We start from the raw sequence: 20,811 nt of genomic DNA, 5'->3' as shown, positions 1-20,811 counted from the left end.
TCTGCCCCTACAACCTCTCCGTCACCATGCATCAGACTCTCCTGCCTGTTTTATGATTTCAGGGCCCTAGCAGGAATCAACCCCCCCCCTCCCCAATTCCTTCCACACCTTCCTTGCCTTCCTTGCACTGAGGTTAGCTCTTTGGCAGCCATCTGGCTTGGTTACACAAGCTTCTTTGCAGAGATACATGTTACTTCTGCTGGCCCTCGCTAGGCGGCCGGCATACAAAACCTTCCCTGGGCACCTGCTGAAAGCCTGGCCCCTTTACGGCAACAGGTGCTTTTAACGCCATCATTTCCACACGGCGATCTGCGGAGTCAATAAGCACTCCTAGCCGTGGCAAGGAGCTCGGTGTCAGGCCTGCGTTAAGGTGGCGGGGTAGTGTACTTAGCTGCCAACTGGCTCAGAGGCCTTGGGGCTTCCATCATCTAAGTTACTTAAGGTCGGTGTCCGGCAAGGCTCCGTTCCATGCTAGCCGAGCTGGGCAGTAGGACAAAATGTCATCAAAATGGTCTACAGCACCCGGTGTTCCCAGGAGGTCTCTCATCCAAGTACTGTCCAAGCCCAGCCCTGCTTTGCTTCCGAGATAAGAAGAGATGGGGCGTATCCAAGGTGGTATGGCCAGTAGACGCTGCTTGATCCATCGCCCGGCCAGCCTTTCTCAGGATCGCTTGGTGGCGAGCAATCTGGCCGTGACGGGGCAGGCGCCGAAGGGTCCATGCAAAGGCTGTGCCGTCCCTACAGGTGTGGTTTGTTTAGCAGTGATTCACCCGCCGCATCAGGTGTCTTCAAAAATGTCTGGGCGCAGGGTCTCCTGCAGGCTAAACCCTTCATCGCGGTAATGTGACAGAAAGAGCAAGCTGGACCCGTAACTTGGGGGCGGAGCGAGACGTCCAGGGGTGAATGAAGGAAGAGGGTGAGATGGTTGCCAGTAACTTTGAGCTGCTCTTCAGGGGGAGGGTCGTGTTGCCTGCAAAAGTCTTCTGCTTGGGGTTACCAGTTGTTGCCTCCAGCCACCCGGGAGACGCTGGTCCTGGTGAAAAGGAGCCTAGTATTAAAAGTAAATAAGCAACAATGCTGGAGGCCCACAGTGATCAGAAGGATGCTGGTATTTTGCAGAGATGAAATAGCGCAAGAGAGAAAGCAAATGAAAAAAAGAAAAGAGAATGAATGTGTGCACTTGTGAAAGGGAATGGAAAAAAGGCATAGAAGAGAGTGCCCCCTGCTGGTGGAAGGAAGGAAAAAGCAAAAGCCTACAGCACCTGACATTACCAGGCGGTCTCTGTTAAATGGTTAGTTATGGAAATGCATTTGGAATGTTAATCGATAATCATTTTTCTGAGTTCTATGCCTCAGCCATCGTGTCTAGTTGACATGCGCTATTTGTGTGTGTATTTTTGGTTCACTACCATATGCAGAACAGGTGTCCATACGACTGGCTATAAAAGCCCATGGTACAGAAAGGGGGGGCTCTCTTGCTCTGCCCACCCCACAAGACACAGAATCTTCATGCTGAGAAGCAGATGACATGTAGGCCTGGACACATGCTGGACAAAGACATGATTTACCAGCCGGGATCCAAGGAAAGATGGGTGAATCTCAACAATTAAGCTAATTATGGACAAATGGACAATTACTTTATAACTAATTATTGTATGTACCTGCTGCAATCTGATTCTTTTTAATGGACAATCCAAGCATAAATAGATACATTTTTTTTATAAGAATATCGTGATATTGATACTTTGAGAAGTCCTCAGTAGAAAAAAATAATACAGGAAGAGTATTATTTTACAATGGTGAGCCAGCCAGTCCTGTTTTTTTGTTTTTTAAATTAAGTAAGTGAATTTCTTCCGTGAACAAGGGGGAGTCCTGACGAGCTGAACAGCTGTTGTTCACGTGTCAGTAAATTCACTAGTTTGTCACGAGAAGCAGAAAGGACCTACAGACTGAGGAAAGACAGGAAGCAGAGGTACTAACAAGGAACAGAATCACACAGGAAAAGAATCAGACGAACTGAAGACAGGACGTGCTGATAAAGAGAAGCCAAGGAATCTTAAGGTAAGCAAAATATGGATATAATTTCTTCTTTTGCTAAACAAAGTAATATTAATTTCAAAGTTAATGTACGAGATGACATAGAAGTTTTGTGGCTCAGTTTATACAAAGAATGTGAATTGCAGAATTTACAGTTAACTTCTAAATTGGTAAATAGAGACAAACAGAAATTGAGAAATATTCTACATTTGGTAGATTTTTTTCATAGTCTTGTGTTAGAGATTTCTAAGCAGGAAAATAGTGTAGAAGTGTCAGACGGTGATACTGATTCTGACTGTAATGTGGAAAATGAACAAGAAGTAAGACACGTGTCTGTAACTGAAGGTGACCTTGGGTCTGACCAAGAGACGGACATACAGAAACCTGACATGGGAGGAGACATGACTGACATACGAGAAACCGACATACTAGGTGATGTGGGAGGAGACGTGAGTGACGTAGGAGGAACGGACATACAAGAGCCACTAAAAATATCAGAGAATTCTGGAATTACCCAGGCTCAACTCCAAATTAAAATGAGGAAAAATTTTCTGAAATTATACAAAATCATGCCAAAATATGATGTCAAAATCCATGCCTGTAGAAATTCAGAGACATTTGATAAATTCTCTGATAAGTTTGATTTATCCATTGAGGAGAGGAATCAATTATTTAAAATATGGATTCCTGTGACATTGTCCAGACGTTTACATTTAATGCCCTGTGAAAATCACTCTCCTAATGGATGGGAAAATGATTCGGACAGATTAAGATATTTGATTTATTGTGTCACAAAGGATTTTCCCAACATAGAAGATCTGCAGAAACTAAGGATTGGTAGGAAGGAATGTACATATACATTCATGTCCATATTTGAACGGTTGTACAAAGCTCTCATCAAAAATGGAAAAGTACAACATATGATAACAACTTTTGTACAAAAATTCAAATTCCTAAATTCAGTTTCCCAAGTTATGGCATCACAAAAAAATTCATTATTTGAATGTGCGCAGATGCTGGATTCTGTTAGAAAACATGAGAATCGTGAAAAGAAAATAAATCAAGCTAAATTTATAAAACCAGGAAAGGTAAAATCTTACCAAAAACCAATATCAAACTCTCCTAGACTGAGTCATCCCCATAGTGAACTCTATCAAATACGCAGAAGATTTCATATATGTTATAAGCCATATCAGCCAGTGCAAAGATCCATCTCTCCACAGAATGAGTTAATTCTCAGTCAGAACTTTGATTCTCTAAAAAGGAAAATGGCTGAAACAGATGGACAGAGACAGGTGAGACGACCAACTCACAGTGACGTCATGGAATGTGGACAGAAGAACAGGCAGTTCTCTGAGGTGTTGAAGGATAGAAAAATGTCTTTCCTAAATAGGGCGTTCCTGGAGATATTTGAGAGAGACAGAAGATTTGGTTTAGGGAGTGGCTAAGGAAAAACTGTAATTATAATGTTGTATCAAAATGTAATACAATGTCTCAATATTTATTTATAATCTTATACAGTAAATTGTAGTTACATAGTTTCTAATAGTTCATATATATATATATATATACACTTGTCTAAGTAGAGATTGCGTATAATTGTATTTATATATACGTTTATAAAATATATATATATATTAATTATTAAATTAGAACTTCATATATATAAATTTAAGTAGCAATATTTTGAATTACATTAGAACCAACCAATATATGTATAAGATATTTAAATAATTCTGTTTCTGTATGAATTTGATATTTAATTTTATTTTCTTATATTTCCTTAGAGTTTTCATTCCAAAGCAGGATTTGATCAAAGAACTCTAAAATGGATTTATTTCTTTATTCACACAGGAAGTGAAAAAATTGCAAGATTTTATGTGTATAACATTTTAAAATAATAACAATATATCTAGTTGAACTATAATATATATGTAATACTTATTAATTCTTTTGTGTTGCTAATATTTTCTGTGCATGAAGTGTTCGTGCAAATTAAAGTAGCTTTACAGCATGACGTGTGACAGCTGCGGCCTTTGAACTTTGAGCTAATAGTATAGGATCCCATTCATTCTATTTTCAACTGATGTAACTTAAGACCGGGCAGCCAGTGAAAAAAGAATCTAAGACAAGAGTTTTTTCAAGTGTCTGAAATTCCAGTGACTTACTCTCATATTATATAATATGTACTTGGGGAATATTCAAAGAAATATAAAGATATTCAATTGATATGGCAATGCGCATTAATAAATTGGGATACAACAATTTTGGGTTAAATATATATATATCTAAAACTTCATATGTGGAATGTTTGAGTTGAACAGATCTGTGAATGTCAGAGTGAAGGTGACAGATGAGTAAATCAGCAGCTGCTAAGTGTGATTGATGTGACAGAGGCCTCGTATGTTTGAAAAAAAAAATGTTTCTTTATGTGAAGGTACAAAAATATATTTAATTCTGAGGAAATTATAATACATAATTAGGTATTACTGTATCTACATATATATATTTATATATTTCTTTAATAATTATTATTTCTTGATTTAACTAATAGTGGATAAGGGCAACCACACATCAAAATGGTTTACTAAGCAAATTTATATTTAGAATAATTTTCCACATGATAATATTCTTGAATAACTATAATATTATTTTTAATGGTTACCTAAATAGGTACACACCTCTCTTTAGTCAAATCTATGCTACTCATCGATATGAAATTTATGCACAATATTTCTAGAAGAATAATTATTTTTAATTTGGTTCTGATATATACATACATTTTATAAAATAATATTTTTGGTATTAAGGGGGAAAATGTGTTTTTGATCCTGATTACATAATCACTTTTGATCAATACTTATTTTCCACACATTTTAATAAAGAAGAAATAATAATAAGGTACTATGGTATAATTAAGAAGGGTATTACATGCAAAGTTGCATAATTTAATATTTTTTGGTGGTACAAGGTTATGACAAATATGAAATCATCCAGATAATGGAGATATAAGGGTATTTTTTATGGAGAATATAATTACTCTGCATTTGTCATTAAAATTTAAAGGCCTTATTTTTATTTTTATTCTTATTTTTACTCTTTATTTTATTTTTCATTTTTTAAATTTTATTCTTACTTTATACTTCTTATTTTTCTATTTTTTCATTTTTTAATTCTCATTTGATTTTATTTCAGTTCAATATCTCAATTGAGAAAACACATTAATATTTAATAAAGTAATGTCTAATACAAGAGTATTGCTTCATTAAATATATATTGCTAAGGAAAAAAATGTTTACATTTTCTGAGTAAACACAACAATTCATTCATTCACTTATTCATTCATTCATTCATTCATACATTCATATATTTATTCATTTTGGTTCAGGAGTATACATTCTTTGATATTATTGGTTTAATAAAGATATAAAAACTTGTTTTTTCAAAATACACTGACACCTATGGGTTGGAAAAGGTAATTACACCTATGACATAAAAATGTTCTATCATATGGAGAACTTGATTGATAATGAATTATTATCTATTATTGTTTATTATTCCAAACATAATTTATTTAAATATTTTGATAATAATTAGATGGATATTACTGATTGCTATGTTACGCTGTGATATTATAGGTTAGGAAAAACTGCCAGATTTGGTATCAGATTAGGGAATGAAGACTTCAATCAAGACATCGCAATTATGAATTCTATCTTAATAAAGACTTTTAATTTTTATAAATCAAAGAGATTCTCAAAAGTTACAAGAAGAAGCAACTGATATCCGGACGTCTCAGAAGGTAACAGGTGTGAATGCTGAGTGTTATAATAGACTGTGTCCATTACATACAATACAATTCACACCACTGATCACCAGGACGGCAGAGGACGATGATCCTATATGTACTGTGTTGTGTTTAAGTTTCATCACGTTCCAGTGGTTTCTTATCACCTGCAACGCTTCAATGAAAGCTGGTGAACAGGTAATACCTGGCATATGTGTCCTGTATATAAAGGACTGAGTACTGGTTATGGTGCTATATAAAGCAGGAAAGTGTCAAGTTAACCCTTGCTTTACTGACCAAAGACGTCACATCTGTTCCAAAAGTGACACGAGACCAGTGCGGACACACGGAAGATTCCAAAGACGATCCAACGTAAGTCCAGGTGACACTGCACAGATATTAAAGCTACATTTCATCCATGGACTTTGTTTTCTTATCAACTGACACACATGATCTTTCTAATAAAGAGTACAGTTTAAGGACTGAACAATAATGAACACAATTATGGACTGTACAATATCTACATGCTGTAATTTATTTCAAAGGAGTTTTCATCTAAAGACTGTGTTATAAAAGAACCAAGAAGAAGACGAGACGATGACCCGATGACATCAGATGATGACGATTGAACCCGCGATTGCTTCAATTTAGATATAGGGAAGTATAATTATACATATTAAATGAATATTAGTCACGGCTTACCATAACGTGAATTCACATCATTATATAACAATAATCCGATATTGATACTATTATTACTATTATTATTATTATAGAAATTTAATGATATTTCCAAGGAAGAAGGAAAGAAAAAATGATTGATGAATGTATCTTCTTTTGAGAAATTTCAGTTAAAGTCCTTTTATTCTCAAAAAAGGGGGAAATGTTAAATGGTTAATTATGGAAATTCATTTGGAATGTTAATCGATATTCATTTTTCTGAGTTCTATGCCTCAGCCATCGTGTCTAGTTGACATGCGCTATTTGTGTGTGTATTTTTGGTTCACTACCATATGTAGAACACGTGTCCATACGACTGGCTATAAAAGCCCATGGTACAGAAAAGGGGGGCTCTCTTGCTCTGCCCACCCCACAAGACACAGAATCTTCATGCTGAGAAGCAGATGACATGTAGGCCTGGACACATGCTGGACAAAAACATGATTTACCAGCCAGGATCCAAGGAAAGATGGGTGAATCTCAACAATTAAGCTAATTATGGACAAATGGACAATTACTTTATAACTAATTATTGTATGTACCTGCTGCAATCTGATTCTTTTTAATGGACAATCCAAGAATAAATAGATACATTTTTTTATAAGAATATCGTGATATTGATACTTTGAGAAGTCCTCAGTAGAAAAAAATAATACAGGAAGAGTATTATTTTACAGTCTCCCATCCAAGTACTAACCAGGCCCGACCCTGCTTAGCTTCCAAGATCAAATGAGATCGGGGGTGTTCAGGGTGGTGTGGCCGTAGGCAGAGACAAGCCTCTCACTTGCTGCTTTTCTACTTTGACGTCTGGCTGCCGGCTGCCCTTTCCAGTGCTCAGCAAGACCAGGTCCTTTTGTGCTTTCCCTTCTCTTCAATTTTTTTGCTGGCTTCCTTAAAAGGTCTTGTAGACACAATGCCCCACTCAGAGCCGCTGAGCTCACTGATCGGCTGCAGCGCTGTCGACGGAACGTCAGCTTCACGGCCAATGCCACAGGCCGGGAGCAGAGGCGAGACTCACCGGTAGACCCGGGTAGGGTGAGTAGAGCGCGGTTAGTTGCTTTCTAATAGGCTGCAGCCGGGGATTAACTTTTAATGAAAGGGAACAATCCCTTTGACTGTCTGCAGCGCGCCACACCTAGGAAGCGCACTCTCACACACAAGCCAGCATGCACACGTGCTTGCACGTGACAACACCCCCTATCTGCCCCTACAACCTCTCCGTCACCATGCGTCAGACTCTCCTGCCTGTTTTATGATTTCAGGGCCCTAGCAGGAATCACTCCCCCCTCCAAAATTCCTTCCGCCCCTTCCTTGCCTTCCTTGCACTGAGGTTAGCTCTTTGTCAGCCGTCTGTCTTGGTTACACAAGCTTCTTTGCAGAGAAACATGTTACTTCTGCTGGCCCTCGCTAGGCGACCGGCATCCAAAACCTTCCCTGGGCACCTGCTGAAAGCCTGGCCCCTTCACGGCCCCTGTGCATTTAACGCCATCATTTCCACACGGCGAGCTGCGGAGTCAATAAGCACTCCTAGCCGTGGCAAGGAGCTCAGTGTCAGGCCTGTGTGAAGGCGGCGGGGTAGCGTACTTAGCTGCCAACTGGCTCAGAGACCTTGGGGCTTCCATCATCTAAGTTGCTTAAGGTCGGTGTCCGGCAAGGCGCCGTTCCATGCTAGCCAAGCTGGGCAGTAGGGCAAAACGTCATCAAAATGGTCTACAGCACCCGGTGTTCCCAGGAGGTCTCCCATCCAAGTACTGTCCAAGCCCAGCCCTGCTTTGCTTCCGAGATTGGGCGTATCCAAGGTGGTATGGCCAGTAGACGCTGCTTGATCAATTGCTCGGCCAGCATTTCTCAGGATCGCTTGGTGGCGAGCAATCTGGCCGTGACGGGGCGGGCTCCGAAGCTTCCATGCAAAGGCTGTGCCGTCCCTACAGGTGTGGTTTGTTTAGCAGTGATTCACCCGCCGCATCAGGTGTCTTCAAAAATGTCTTGGCGCAGGGTCTCCTGCAGGCTAAATCCTTCATCGCGGTAATGTGACAGAAAGAGCAAGCTGGACCCTTAACTTGGGGGCGCAGCGAGATGTCCAGGGGTGAATGAAGGAAGAGGGTGAGATGGTTGCCAGTGACTTTGAGCTGCTCTTCAGGGGGGAGGGACGTGTTGCCTGCAAAGGTCTTCTGCTTGGGGTTACCGGTGGTTGCCTCCAGCCACCCAGGAGACGCTGGTCCTGGTGAAAATGAGCCTAGTATTAAAAGTAAATAAGCAACAATGCTGGAGGCCCACGGTGATCAGAAGGATGCTGGTATTTTGCAGAGATGAAATAGCGCAAGAGAGAAAGCAAATGAAAAAAAGAAAAGAAAAGAAAATGAATGTGTGCACTTGTGAAAGGGAATGAAAAAAGGCATAGAAGAGAGTGCCCCCTGCTGGTGGAAGGAAGGAAAAAGCAAAAGCCTACAGCACCTGGTATTCCCAGGTGGTCTCCCACCCAAGTACTAACCAGGCCCAACCCTGCTTAGCTTCCAAGATCAGACAAGATTGGGCATGTTCAGGGTGGTTTGGCCGTAGGCATAGACAAGCCTCTCACTTGCTGCTTTTCAACTTTGAAGGCTGGCTGCCGGATGCCCTTTCCAGTGCTCAGCAAGACCAGGTCCTTTTGTGCTTTCCCTTCTCTTCAATTTTTTTGCTGGCTTCCTTAAAAGGTCTTGTAGACAGAATGCCCCACTCAGAGCCACTGAGCTCACTGATCGGCTGCAGCGCTGTCGACGGAACGTCAGCTTCACGGACAATGCCACAGGCCGGGAGCAGAGGCGAGGCTCACCGGTAGACCCGGGTAGGGTGAGTAGAGCGCGTTTAGTTGCTTTCTAATAGCCTTCAGCCGGGGATTAACTTTTAATGAAAGGGAACAATCCCTTTGACTGTCTGCAGCGTGCCACACCTAGGAAGCGCACTCTCACACACAAGCCAGCATGCACACGTGCTCGCACGTGACAACACCCCCTATCTGCCCCTACAACCTCTCCGTCACCATGCGTCAGACTCTCCTGCCTGTTTTATGATTTCAGGGCCCTAGCAGGAATCACCCCCCCTCCCCAATTTTTTCCGCAACTTCTTTGCCTACCTTGCACTGAGGTTAGCTCTTTGTCAGCCGTCTGGCTTGGTTGCACAAGCTTCTTTGCAGAGAAACATGTTACTTCTGCTGGTCCTCGCTAGGCGGCTGGCATCCAAAACCTTCCCTGGGCACCTGCTGAAAGCCTGGCCCTTCACGGCCACGGGTGCATTTAATGCCATCATTTCCACACGGCGAGCTGCGGAGTCAATAAGCACTCCTAGCCGTGGCAAGGAGCTCGATGTCAGGCCTGCGTGAAGGGCGGTGGGGTAGCGTACTTAGCTGCCAACTGGCTCAGAGGCCTTGGGGCTTCCATCATCTAAGTTACTTAAGGTCGGTGTCCGGCAAGGCGAAATTCCATGCTAGACAAGCTGGGCAGTAGGGCAAAACGTCATCAAAATGGTCTACACCACCCGGTGTTCCCAGGAGGTCTCCCAAGCAAGTACTGTCCAAGCCCAGCCTTGCTTTGCTTCCGAGATCAGACGAGATCAAGCATATCCAAAGTGGTATGGCCAGTAGACGCTGCTCGATCCATCGCCCGGCCAGCCTTTCTCAGGATCGCTTGGTGGCGAGCAATCTGGCCGTGACGGGGCGGGCTCCAAAGGGTCCATGCAAAGTCTGTGCCATCCCTACAGGTGTGGTTTGTTTAGCAGTGATTCACCCGCCGCATCAGGTGTCTTCAAAAATGTCTCGGCGCAGGGTCTCCTGCAGGCTAAACCCTTCATCGCGGTAATGTGACAGAAAGAGCAAGCTGGACCCGTAACTTCGGGGTGGAGCGAGACGTCCAGGGGTGAATGAAGGAAGAGGGTGAGATAGTTGCCAGTGACTTTGAGCTGCTCTTCAGGGGGAGGGTCGTGTTGCCTGCAAAAGTCTTCTGCTTGGGGTTACCGGTTGTTGCCTCCAGCCACCCGGGAGACGCTGGTCCTGGTGAAAAGGAGCCTAGTATTAAAACTAAATAAGCAACAATGCTGGAGGCCCACGATGATCAGAAGGATGCTGGTATTTTGCAGAGATGAAATAGCGCAAGAGAGAAAGCAAATGAAAAAAAGAAAAGAGAATGAATGTGTGCACTTGTGAAAGGGAATGGAAAAAAGGCATAGAAGAGAGTGCCCCCTGCTGGTGGAAGGAAGGAAAAAGCAAAAGCCTACAGCACCTGGCATTCCCAGGCGGTCTCTGTTAAATGGTTAATTATGGAAATTCATTTGGAATGTTAATCGATAATCATTTTTCTGAGTTCTATGCCTCAGCCATTGTGTCTAGTTGACATGCGCTATTTGTGTGTGTATTTTTGGTTCACTACCATATGTAGAACAGGTGTCCATACGACTGGCTATAAAAGCCCATGGTACAGAAAGGGGGGGCTCTCTTGCTCTGCCCACCCCACAGGACACAGAATCTTCATGCTGAGAAGCAGATGACATGTAGGCCTGGACACATGCTGGACAAAGACATGATTTACCAGCCAGGATCCAAGGAAAGATGGGTGAATCTCAACAATTAAGGTAATTATGGACAAATGGACAATTACTTTATAACTAATTATTGTATGTACCTGCTGCAATCTGATTCTTTTTAATGGACAATACAAGAATAAAGAGATACATTTTTTATAAGAATATCGTGATATTGATACTTTGAGAAGTCCTCAGTAGAAAAAAATAATACAGGAAGAGTATTATTTTACAATGGTGAGCCAGCCAGTCCTTTTTTTTTGTTTTTTAAATTAAGTAAGTGAATTTCTTCCGTGAACAAGGAGGGAGTCCTGACGAGCTGAACAGCTGTTGTTCACGTGTCAGTAAATTCACTAGTTTGTCACGGGAAGCAGAAAGGACCTACAGACTGAGGAAAGACAGGAAGCAGAGGTACTAACAAGGAACAGAATCACACAGGAAAAGAATCAGACGAACTGAAGACAGGACGTGCTGATAAAGAGAAGCCAAGGAATCTTAAGGTAAGCAAAATATGGATATAATTTCTTCTTTTGCTAAACAAAGGAATATTAATTTCAAAGTTAATGTAGTAGATGACATAGAAGTTTTGTGGCTCAGTTTATACAAAGAATGTGAATTGCAGAATTTACAGTTAACTTCTAAATTGGTAAATAGAGACAAACAGAAATTGAGAAATATTCTACATTTGGTAGATTTTTTTCATAGTCTTGTGTTAGAGATTTCTAAGCAGGAAAATAGTGTAGAAGTGTCAGACGGTGATACTGATTCTGACTGTAATGTGGAAAATGAACAAGAAGTAAGACACGTGTCTGTAACTGAAGGTGACCTTGGGTCTGACCAAGAGACGGACATACAGAAACCTGACATGGGAGGAGACATGACTGACATACGAGAAACCGATATACTAGGTGATGTGGGAGGAGACGTGAGTGACGTAGGAGGAACGGACGTACAAGAGCCACTAAAAATATTAGAGAATTCTGGAATTACCCAGGCTCAACTCCAAACTAAATGAGGAAAAATTTGCTGAAATTATACAAAAATCATGCCAAAATATGATGTCAAAATCCATGCCTGTAGAAATTCAGAGACATTTGAGAGCTTCTCTGATAAGTTTGATTTATCCAATGAGGAGAGGAATCAATTATTTAAAATATGGATTCCTGTGACATTGTCCAGACGTTTACATTTAATGCCCTGTGAAAATGACTCTCCTAATGGATGGGAAAATGATTCAGACAGATTAAGATATTTGATTTATTGTGTCACAAAGGATTTTCCCAACATAGAAGATCTGCAGAAACTAAGGATTGGTAGGAAGGAATGTACATATACATTCATGTCCATATTTGAACGGTTGTACAAAGCTCTCATCAAAAATGGAAAAGTACAACATATGATAACAACTTTTGTACAAAAATTCAAATTCCTAAATTCAGTTTCCCAAGTTATGGCATCACAAAAAAATTCATTATTTGAATGTGCGCAGATGCTGGATTTTGTTAGAAAACATGAGAATCGTGAAAATAAATCAAGCTAAATTTATAAAACCAGGAAAGGTAAAATCTTACCAAAAGCCAATATCAAACTCTCCTAGACTGAGTCATCCCCATAGTGAACTCTATCAAATACGCAGAAGATTTCATATATGTTATAAGCCATATCAGCCAGTGCAAAGATCCATCTCTCCACAGAATGAGTTAATTCTCAGTCAGAACTGTGATTCTCTAAAAAGGAAAATGGCTGAAACTGATGGACAGAGACAGGTGAGACGACCAACTCACAGTGACGTCATGGAATGTGGACAGAAGAACAGGCAGTTCTCTGAGGTTTTGAAGAATAGAAAACTGTTTTTCCTAAATAGGGCGTTCCTGGAGATATTTGAGAGAGACAGAAGATTTGGTTTAGGGAGTGGCTAAGGAAAAACTGTAATTATAATGTTGTATCAAAATGTAATACAATGTCTCAATATTTATTTACAATCTTATACAGTAAAATTGTAGTTACATAGTTTCTAATAGTTCATATATATATATATATATATATATACTTGTCTAAGTAGAGATTGCGTATAATTGTATTTATATATACGTTTATAAAATATATATATATATATTAATTAATAAATTAGAACTTCATATATATAAATTTAAGTAGCAATATTTTGAATTACATTAGAACCAACCAATATATGTATAAGATATTTAAATAATTCTGTTTCTGTATGAATTTGATATTTAATTTTATTTTCTTATATTTCCTTAGAGTTTTCATTCCAAAGCAGGATTTGATCAAAGAACTCTAAAATGGATTTATTTCTTTATTCACACAGGAAGTGAAAAAATTGCATGATTTTATGTGTATAACATTTTAAAATAATAACAATATATCTAGTTGAACTATAATATATATGTAATACTTATTAATTCTTTTGTGTTGCTAATATTTTCTGTGCATGAAGTGTTCGTGCAAATTAAAGTAGCTTTACAGCATGACGTGTGACAGCTGCGGCCTTTGAACTTTGAGCTAATAGTATAGGATCCCATTCATTCTATGTTCAACTGATGTAACTTATGACCGGGCAGCCAGTGAAAAAAGAATCTAAGACAAGAGTTTTTTCAAGTGTCTGAAATTCCAGTGACTTACTCTCATATTATATAATATGTACTTGGGGAATATTCAAAGAAATATAAAGAAATTCAATTGATATGGCAATGCGCATTAATAAATTGGGATACAACAATTTTGGGTTAAATATATATATATATATCTAAAACTTCATATGTGGAATGTTTGAGTTGAACAGATCTGTGAATGTCAGAGTGAAGGTGACAGATGAGTAAATCAGCAGCTGCTAAGTGTGATTGATGTGACAGAGGCCTCGTATGTTTGTATGTTTGAAAAAAAAAAAATGTTTCTTTATGTGAAGGTACAAAAATATATTTAATTCTGAGGAAATTATAATACATAATTAGGTCTTATCTACATATATATATTTCTATATTTCTTTAATAATTATTATTTCTTGATTTAACTAATAGTGGCTAAGGGCAACCACACATCAAAATGGTTTACAAAGCAAATTTATATTTAGAATAATTTTCCACATGATAATATTCTTGAATAACTATAATATTATTTTTAATGGTTACCTAAATAGGTACACACCTCTCTTTAGTCAAATCTATGCTACTCATCGATATGAAATTTATGCACAATATTTCTAGAAGAATAATTATTTTTAATTTGGTTCTGATATATACATAAATTTTATAAAATAATATTTTTGGTATTAAGGGGGAAAATGTGTTTTTGATCCTGATTACATAATCACTTTTGATCAATACTTATTTTCCACACATTTTAATAAAGAAGAAATAATAATAAGTTACTATGGTATAATTAAGAAGGGTATTACATGCAAAGTTGCATAATTTAATATTTTTTGGTGGTACAAGGTTATGACAAATATGAAATCATCCAGATAATGGAGCTATAAGGGTATTTTTTATGGAGAATATAATTACTCTGCATTTGTCATTAAAATTTAAAGGCCTTATTTTTATTTTTATTCTTATTTTTACTCTTAATTTTATTTTTCATTTTTAAAATTTTATTCTTACTTTATACTTCTTATTTTTCTATTTTTTCATTTTTTAATTCTCATTTGATTTTATTTCAGTTCAATATCTCAATTGAGAAAACACATTAATATTTAATAAAGTAATGTCTAATACAAGAGTATTGCTTCATTAAATATATATTGCTAAGGAAAAAAATGTTTACATTTTCTGAGTAAACACAACAATTCATTCATTCATTTATTCATTCATTCATTCATTCATTCATTCATACATTCATATATTTATTCATTTTGGTTCAGGAGTATACATTCTTTGATATTATTGGTTTAATAAAGATATAAAAACTTGTTTTTTCAAAATACACTGACACCTATGGGTTGGAAAAGATAATTACACCTATGGCATAAAAATGTTCTATCATATGGAGAACTTGATTGATAATGAATTATTATCTATTATTGTTTATTATTACAAACATAATTTATTTTAATATTTTGATAATACTTAGATGGATATTACTGATTGCTATGTTACGCTGTGATATTACAGGTTAGGAAAAACTGCCAGATTTGGTATCAGATTAGGGAATGAAGACTTCAATCAAGACATCGCAATTATGAATTTTATCTTAATAAAGACTTTTAATTTTTATAAATCAAAGAGATTCTCAAAAGTTACAAGAAGAAGCAACTGATATCCGGACGTCTCAGAAGGTAACAGGTGTGAATGCTGAGTGTTATAATAGACTGTGTCCATTACATACAATACAATTCACACCACTGATCACCAGGACGGCAGAGGACGATGATCCTATATGTACTGTGTTGTGTTAAAGTTTCATCACGTTCCAGTGGTTTCTTATCACCTGCAACGCTTCAATGAAAGCTGGTGAACAGGTAATACCTGGCATAAGTGTCCTGTATATAAAGGACTGAGTACTGGTTATGGTGCTATATCAAGCAGGAAAGTGTCAAGTTAACCCTTGCTTTACTGACCAAAGACGTCACATCTGTTCCAAAAGTGACACGAGACCAGTGCGGACACACGGAAGATTCCAAAGACGATCCAACGTAAGTCCAGGTGACACTGCACAGATATTAAAGCTACATTTCATCCATGGACTTTGTTTTCTTATCAACTGACACACATGATCTTTCTAATAAAGAGTACAGTTTATGGACTGAACAATAATGAACACAATTATGGACTGTACAATATCTACATGCTGTAATTTATTTCAAAGGAGTTTTCATCTAAAGACTGTGTTATAAAAGAACCAAGAAGAAGACGAGACGACGACCCGATGACATCAGATGATGACGATTGAACCCGCGATTGCTTCAATTTAGATATAGGGAAGTATATTTATACATATTAAATGAATATTAGTCACGGCTTACCATAACATGAATTCACATCATTATATAGCAATAATCCGATATTGATACTATTATTACTATTATTATTATTATGGAAATTTAATGATATTGCCAAGGAAGAAGGAAAGAAAAAATGATTGATGAATGTATCTTCTTTTGAGATTTTTCAGTTAAAGTCCTTTTATTCTCAAAAAAGGGGGAAATGTTAAATGGTTAAATATGGAAATTCATTTGGAATGTTAATCGATAATCATTTTTCTGAGTTCTATGCCTCAGTTATCGTGTCTAGTTGACATGCGCTATTTGTGTGTGTATTTTTGGTTCACTACCATATGTAGAACAGGTGTCCATACGACTGGCTATAAAAGCTTTGAGAAGTCCTCAGTAGATAAAAATAATACAGGAAGAGTATAATTCTACAGTCTCCCATCCAAGTACTAACCAGGCCTGACCCTGCTTAGCATCCAAGATCAAATGAGATCAGGCGTGTTAATGGTGGTGTGGCCGTAGGCAGAGACAAGCATCTCACTTGCTGCTTTTCTACTTTGACGTCTGGCTGCCGGCTGCCCTTTCCAGTGCTCAGCAAGACCAGGTCCTTTTGTGCTTTCCCTTCTCTTCAATTTTTTTGCTGGCTTCCTTAAAAGATCTTGTAGACACAACGCACCACTCAGAGCCGCTGAGCTCACTGATCGGCTGTAGCGCTCTCGACGGAACGTCAGCTTCACGGCCAATGCCACAGGCCGGGAGCAGAGGCGAGACTCACCGGTAGACCCGGGTAGGGTGAGTAGAGCGCGGTTAGTTGCTTTCCAATAGCCTGCAGCCGGGGATTAACTTTTAATGAAAGGGAACAATCCCTTTGACTGTCTGCAACGCGCCACACCTAGGAAGTGCACTCTCACACACAAGCCAGCATGCACACGTGCTCGCACGTGACAACACCCCCTATCTGCCCCTACAACCTCTCCGTCACCATGCGTTAGACTCTCCTGCCTGTTTTATGATTTCAGGGCCCTAGCAGGAATCACCCCCCCCCCTCCACAAATCCTTCCGCACCTTCCTTGCCTTCCTTGCACTGAGGTTAGCTCTTTGTCAGCCATCTGGCTTGGTTACACAAGCTTCTTTGCAGAGAAACATGTTACTTCTGCTGGCCCTCGCTAGGCGGCCAGCATCCAAAACCTTCCCTGGGCACCTGCTGAAAGCCTGGCCCCTTCACGGCCCCGGGTGCTTTTAACGCCATCATTTCCACACGGTGAGCTGCGGAGTCAATAAGCACTCCTAGCCGTGGCAAGGAGCTCGGTGTCAGGCCTGCGTGAAGGCGGCGGGGTAGCGTACTTAGCTGCCAACTGGCTCAGAGGCCTTGGGGCTTCCATCATCTAAGTTACTTAAGGTCGGTGTCCGGCAAGGCGCCGTTCCATGCTAGCCGAGATGGGCAGTAGGGCAAAACGTCATCAAAATGGTCTACAGCACCCGGTGTACCCAGGAGGTCTCCCATCCAAGTACTGTCTGAGCCCAGCCCTGCTTTGCTTCCGAGATCAGACGAGATCGGGCGTATCCAAGGTGGTATGGCCAGTAGACGCTGCTCGATCCATCGCCCGGCCAGCCTTTCTCAGGATCGCTTGGTGGCGAGCAATCTGGCCGTGACGGGGCGGGCTCCGAAGGGTCCATGCAAAGGCTGTGCCGTCCCTACAGGTGTGGTTTGTTTAGCAGTGATTCACCCGCCGCATCAGGTGTCTTCAAAAATGGCTCGGCGCAGGGTCTCCTGCAGGCTAAACCCTTCATCGCGGTAATGTGACAGAAAGAGCAAGCTGGACCCGTAACTTGGGGGCAGAGCGAGACGTCCAGGGGTGAATGAAGGAAGAGGGTGAGATGGTTGCCAGTGACTTTGAGCTGCTCTTCAGGGGGAAGGGTCGTGTTGCCTGCAAAGGTCTTCTGCTTGGGGTTACCGGTGGTTGCCTCCAGCCACGCGGGAGACGCTGGTCCTGGTGAAAAGGAGCCTAGTATTAAAAGTAAAGAAGCAACAATGCTGGAGGCCCACGGTGATCAGAAGGATGCTGGTATTTTGCAGAGATGAAATAGCGCAAGAGAGAAAGCAAATGAAAAAAAGAAAAGAGAATGAATGTGTGCACTTGTGAAAGGGAATGGAAAAAAGGCATAGAAGAGAGTACCCCCTGCTGGTGGAAGGAAAGAAAAAGCAAAATCCTACAGCACCTAGTATTCCCAGGTGGTCTCCCATCCAAGTAATAACCAGGCCCAACCCTGCTTACATTCCAAGATTAGACAAGATCGGGCGTGTACAGAGAGGTTTGGCTGTAGGCACAGACAAGCCTCTCACTTGCTGCTTTTCTACTTTGAAGGCACAGACAAGCCTCTCACTTGCTGCTTTTCTACTTTGAAGGCTGGCTGCCGGCTGCCCTTTCCAGTGTTCAGCAAGACCAGGTCCTTTTGTGCTTTCCCTTCTCTTCAATTTTTTTGCTGGCTTCCTTAAAAGATCTTGTAGACAGAAGGCCCCACTCAGAGCCGCTGAGCCCACTGATCGGCTGCAGCGCTGTCGACAGAACGTCAGCTTCACGGCCAATGCCACAGGCCGGGAGCAGAGGCGAGACTCACCGGTGGACCCGGGTAGGGTGAGTAGACCGCGGTTAGTTGCTTTCTAATAGCCTGCAGCCGGGGATTAACTTTTAATGAAAGGGAACAATCCCTTTGACTGTCTGCAGCGCACCACACCTAGGAAGCGCACTCTCACACACAAGCCAGCATGCACACGTGCTCGCACGTGACAGCACCCCCTATCTGCCCCTACAACCTCTCCGTCACCATGCGTCAGACTCTCCTGCCTGTTTTATGATTTCAGGGCCCTAGCAGGAATCACCAGCCCCCTCCCCAATTCCTTCCTTGCCTTCATAGAATCATAGAATCTGTAACGGGTCTGGGAGGCGGAACCTCTGAGCTACTATACAAGGGGGCAGCCCTTGTAAGGGAGCGGGTGGCTGTCTCTGGATGAACGGACAGGGAGATACGGCAAGTGATCAGGGCAGTCTCTGGGTAAAGGGTAGGTACGACCTGTGATGGCAGAGCCTCCGGGTAGGCTAGCAGGCAGATGGTAGATGTGTGCTCCCAGGTGAGCAAGCGAGAGTCTCTGGAATAACAGGTGGTCACGGCACGTGACGGCGGAACCTCCGGGCTGGCAAGCAGGCAGGTAACGGAGAAGCGCTCCCAGGTGAGCGGGCAAGAGTCTCTGAAGTAGCTGATGGTCACAGCACGTGACAACGGAGCCTCCGGGCTGACAAGCAGGCAGGTAACGGAGAAGCGCTCCCAGGTGAGCGGGCAAGCTGGTCCATAGACAGACTGACCGGAGTTGTAAGGCAGACCGTCGGACCTCAGGAAAGTAGGCAGGTAGCTGATGTGCGCTCCCAGGTGAGCGGGCAGGCTGGTCCTTTAGACAGACTGACAGGAGTAGTAAGGCAGACCGTCGGACCTCAGACTGGCAGACAGGTAACAAGTATTCAGGCAGGAATCAGGCAGGTAACTGGCAGGAAACTGGCAGGTAACTGGCAGGTAACTGGCAACGTGACCTGAGGGCTGAAGCACAGGTGAGACACAGGTGCAAACAACATTGCTCGGGCACCTCCATTTTGGAGGAGGTGCCTTATATATGATGAAGTCCTCCGGCCATTGGCCGGGGACTCCTTAGGGCGGCGCGCGCGTCCCCTTTAAGAGGAGGGGAGCGCGCGCGCGCCCTAAGCACAGGGGCCGGGAAGGAGCGCGCGCTGAGAGCAGAGCGGGAGGAGGACGCCGGGAAGGAGCGCGCGCTGACAGCAGAGCGGGGAGAGGACGCCGGGCACGGAGCAGAGCGGTGAGGGGAGCAGCGTCCCTGCCTAGCAGAGGGCAGGGACGCCAGCGCTACAGTACCCCCCCCTTTAGGCCCCCCCTTTTTTAGGCCAGACAGAAATTTAGCTAGGATGAGAGGGGCATGGATGTTCTCCCGGGGCTCCCACGTTCTCTCCTCAGGACCAAACCCCTTCCAATCTACCAGAAAAAAGGTCTTTCCTCTTACCCTTTTGGTGGCAAGAATGTTCTCTACCTCAAACTCGTCCTCAGCAGAAACCGGAGCAGGAGGCGTACCTGTAGACTTGGAAAAAGAGTTAAGTACCACAGGTTTGAGGAGAGATACATGGAAGGAGTTAGGGATCCGTAAGTTGGCCGGGAGTTTCAATTTATAGGCCACCGGGTTGATCTGACTGATGACCTCCAGTGGGCCGATGAACCGAGGCCCTAACTTATAGGAAGGGATCTTGAGCCGGACATATTTGGACGAGAGCCAGACTTTATCCCCAGGACGGAATTGAGGAGGGTCCAGACGTTTTTTGTCAGCGTGTCTTTTCATACGCTCGGAAGACTGAAGGAGTGCGGATCGGGTACTCTCCCAAATGGAGGAAAATTTGCTAACGAGAGATTCCGCAGCCGGGTTGTCCACCGAGGTGGAGACAGGAAAAGGAATCCGAGGATGCTGACCAAAGACTACAAAAAACGGGGATTTGGAGGAGGATTCGCTCTCGTGATTATTGTAAGAGAACTCGGCCCATGGTAGGAGATCCACCCAGTCAGAATGGTGGGCATTAACGAAGTGCCGGAGGTAACTGGTCAGGTTCTGATTGATCCGCTCCACTTGACCATTGGACTGTGGGTGGTAAGCGGAAGAGAAGTCCAGGTAGACGTCTAGTAGTTTACAAGTGGCTCTCCAGAAGCGTGAGGT

General features: G+C 41.8%; 1 non-coding gene and 5 pseudogenes across 1 annotated transcript; all 6 read right to left on the bottom strand.

The window, feature by feature from the left end:
• Positions 1–510: 510 nt before the first annotated feature.
• LOC141269996 (5S ribosomal RNA) lies at positions 511–630 on the bottom strand (annotated as a pseudogene).
• Positions 631–8,251: 7,621 nt separating this feature from the next.
• LOC141269964 (5S ribosomal RNA) lies at positions 8,252–8,361 on the bottom strand (annotated as a pseudogene).
• Positions 8,362–8,986: 625 nt separating this feature from the next.
• Positions 8,987–9,105, bottom strand: LOC141266171 (5S ribosomal RNA). The gene has a single exon (XR_012320225.1). It is a non-coding gene; the product is annotated as a 5S ribosomal RNA (ribosomal RNA).
• A 940-nt stretch (positions 9,106–10,045) lies between these two features.
• On the bottom strand, positions 10,046–10,165 carry LOC141269358 (5S ribosomal RNA; annotated as a pseudogene).
• A 7,348-nt stretch (positions 10,166–17,513) lies between these two features.
• On the bottom strand, positions 17,514–17,633 carry LOC141267997 (5S ribosomal RNA; annotated as a pseudogene).
• A 621-nt stretch (positions 17,634–18,254) lies between these two features.
• On the bottom strand, positions 18,255–18,373 carry LOC141269976 (5S ribosomal RNA; annotated as a pseudogene).
• Between the last annotated feature and the right edge of the window lie 2,438 nt (positions 18,374–20,811).

The sequence above is a fragment of the Phyllobates terribilis genome, unplaced genomic scaffold, assembly GCF_046119375.1.
Source record: "Phyllobates terribilis strain yellow unplaced genomic scaffold, ASM4611937v1 Scaffold_4__5_contigs__length_816908805, whole genome shotgun sequence".
Lineage (NCBI taxonomy): Eukaryota > Metazoa > Chordata > Amphibia > Anura > Dendrobatidae > Phyllobates > Phyllobates terribilis.
Note: the sequence above shows the minus strand (reverse complement) of the source record. Positions and strands in the feature narration are given on the sequence as shown.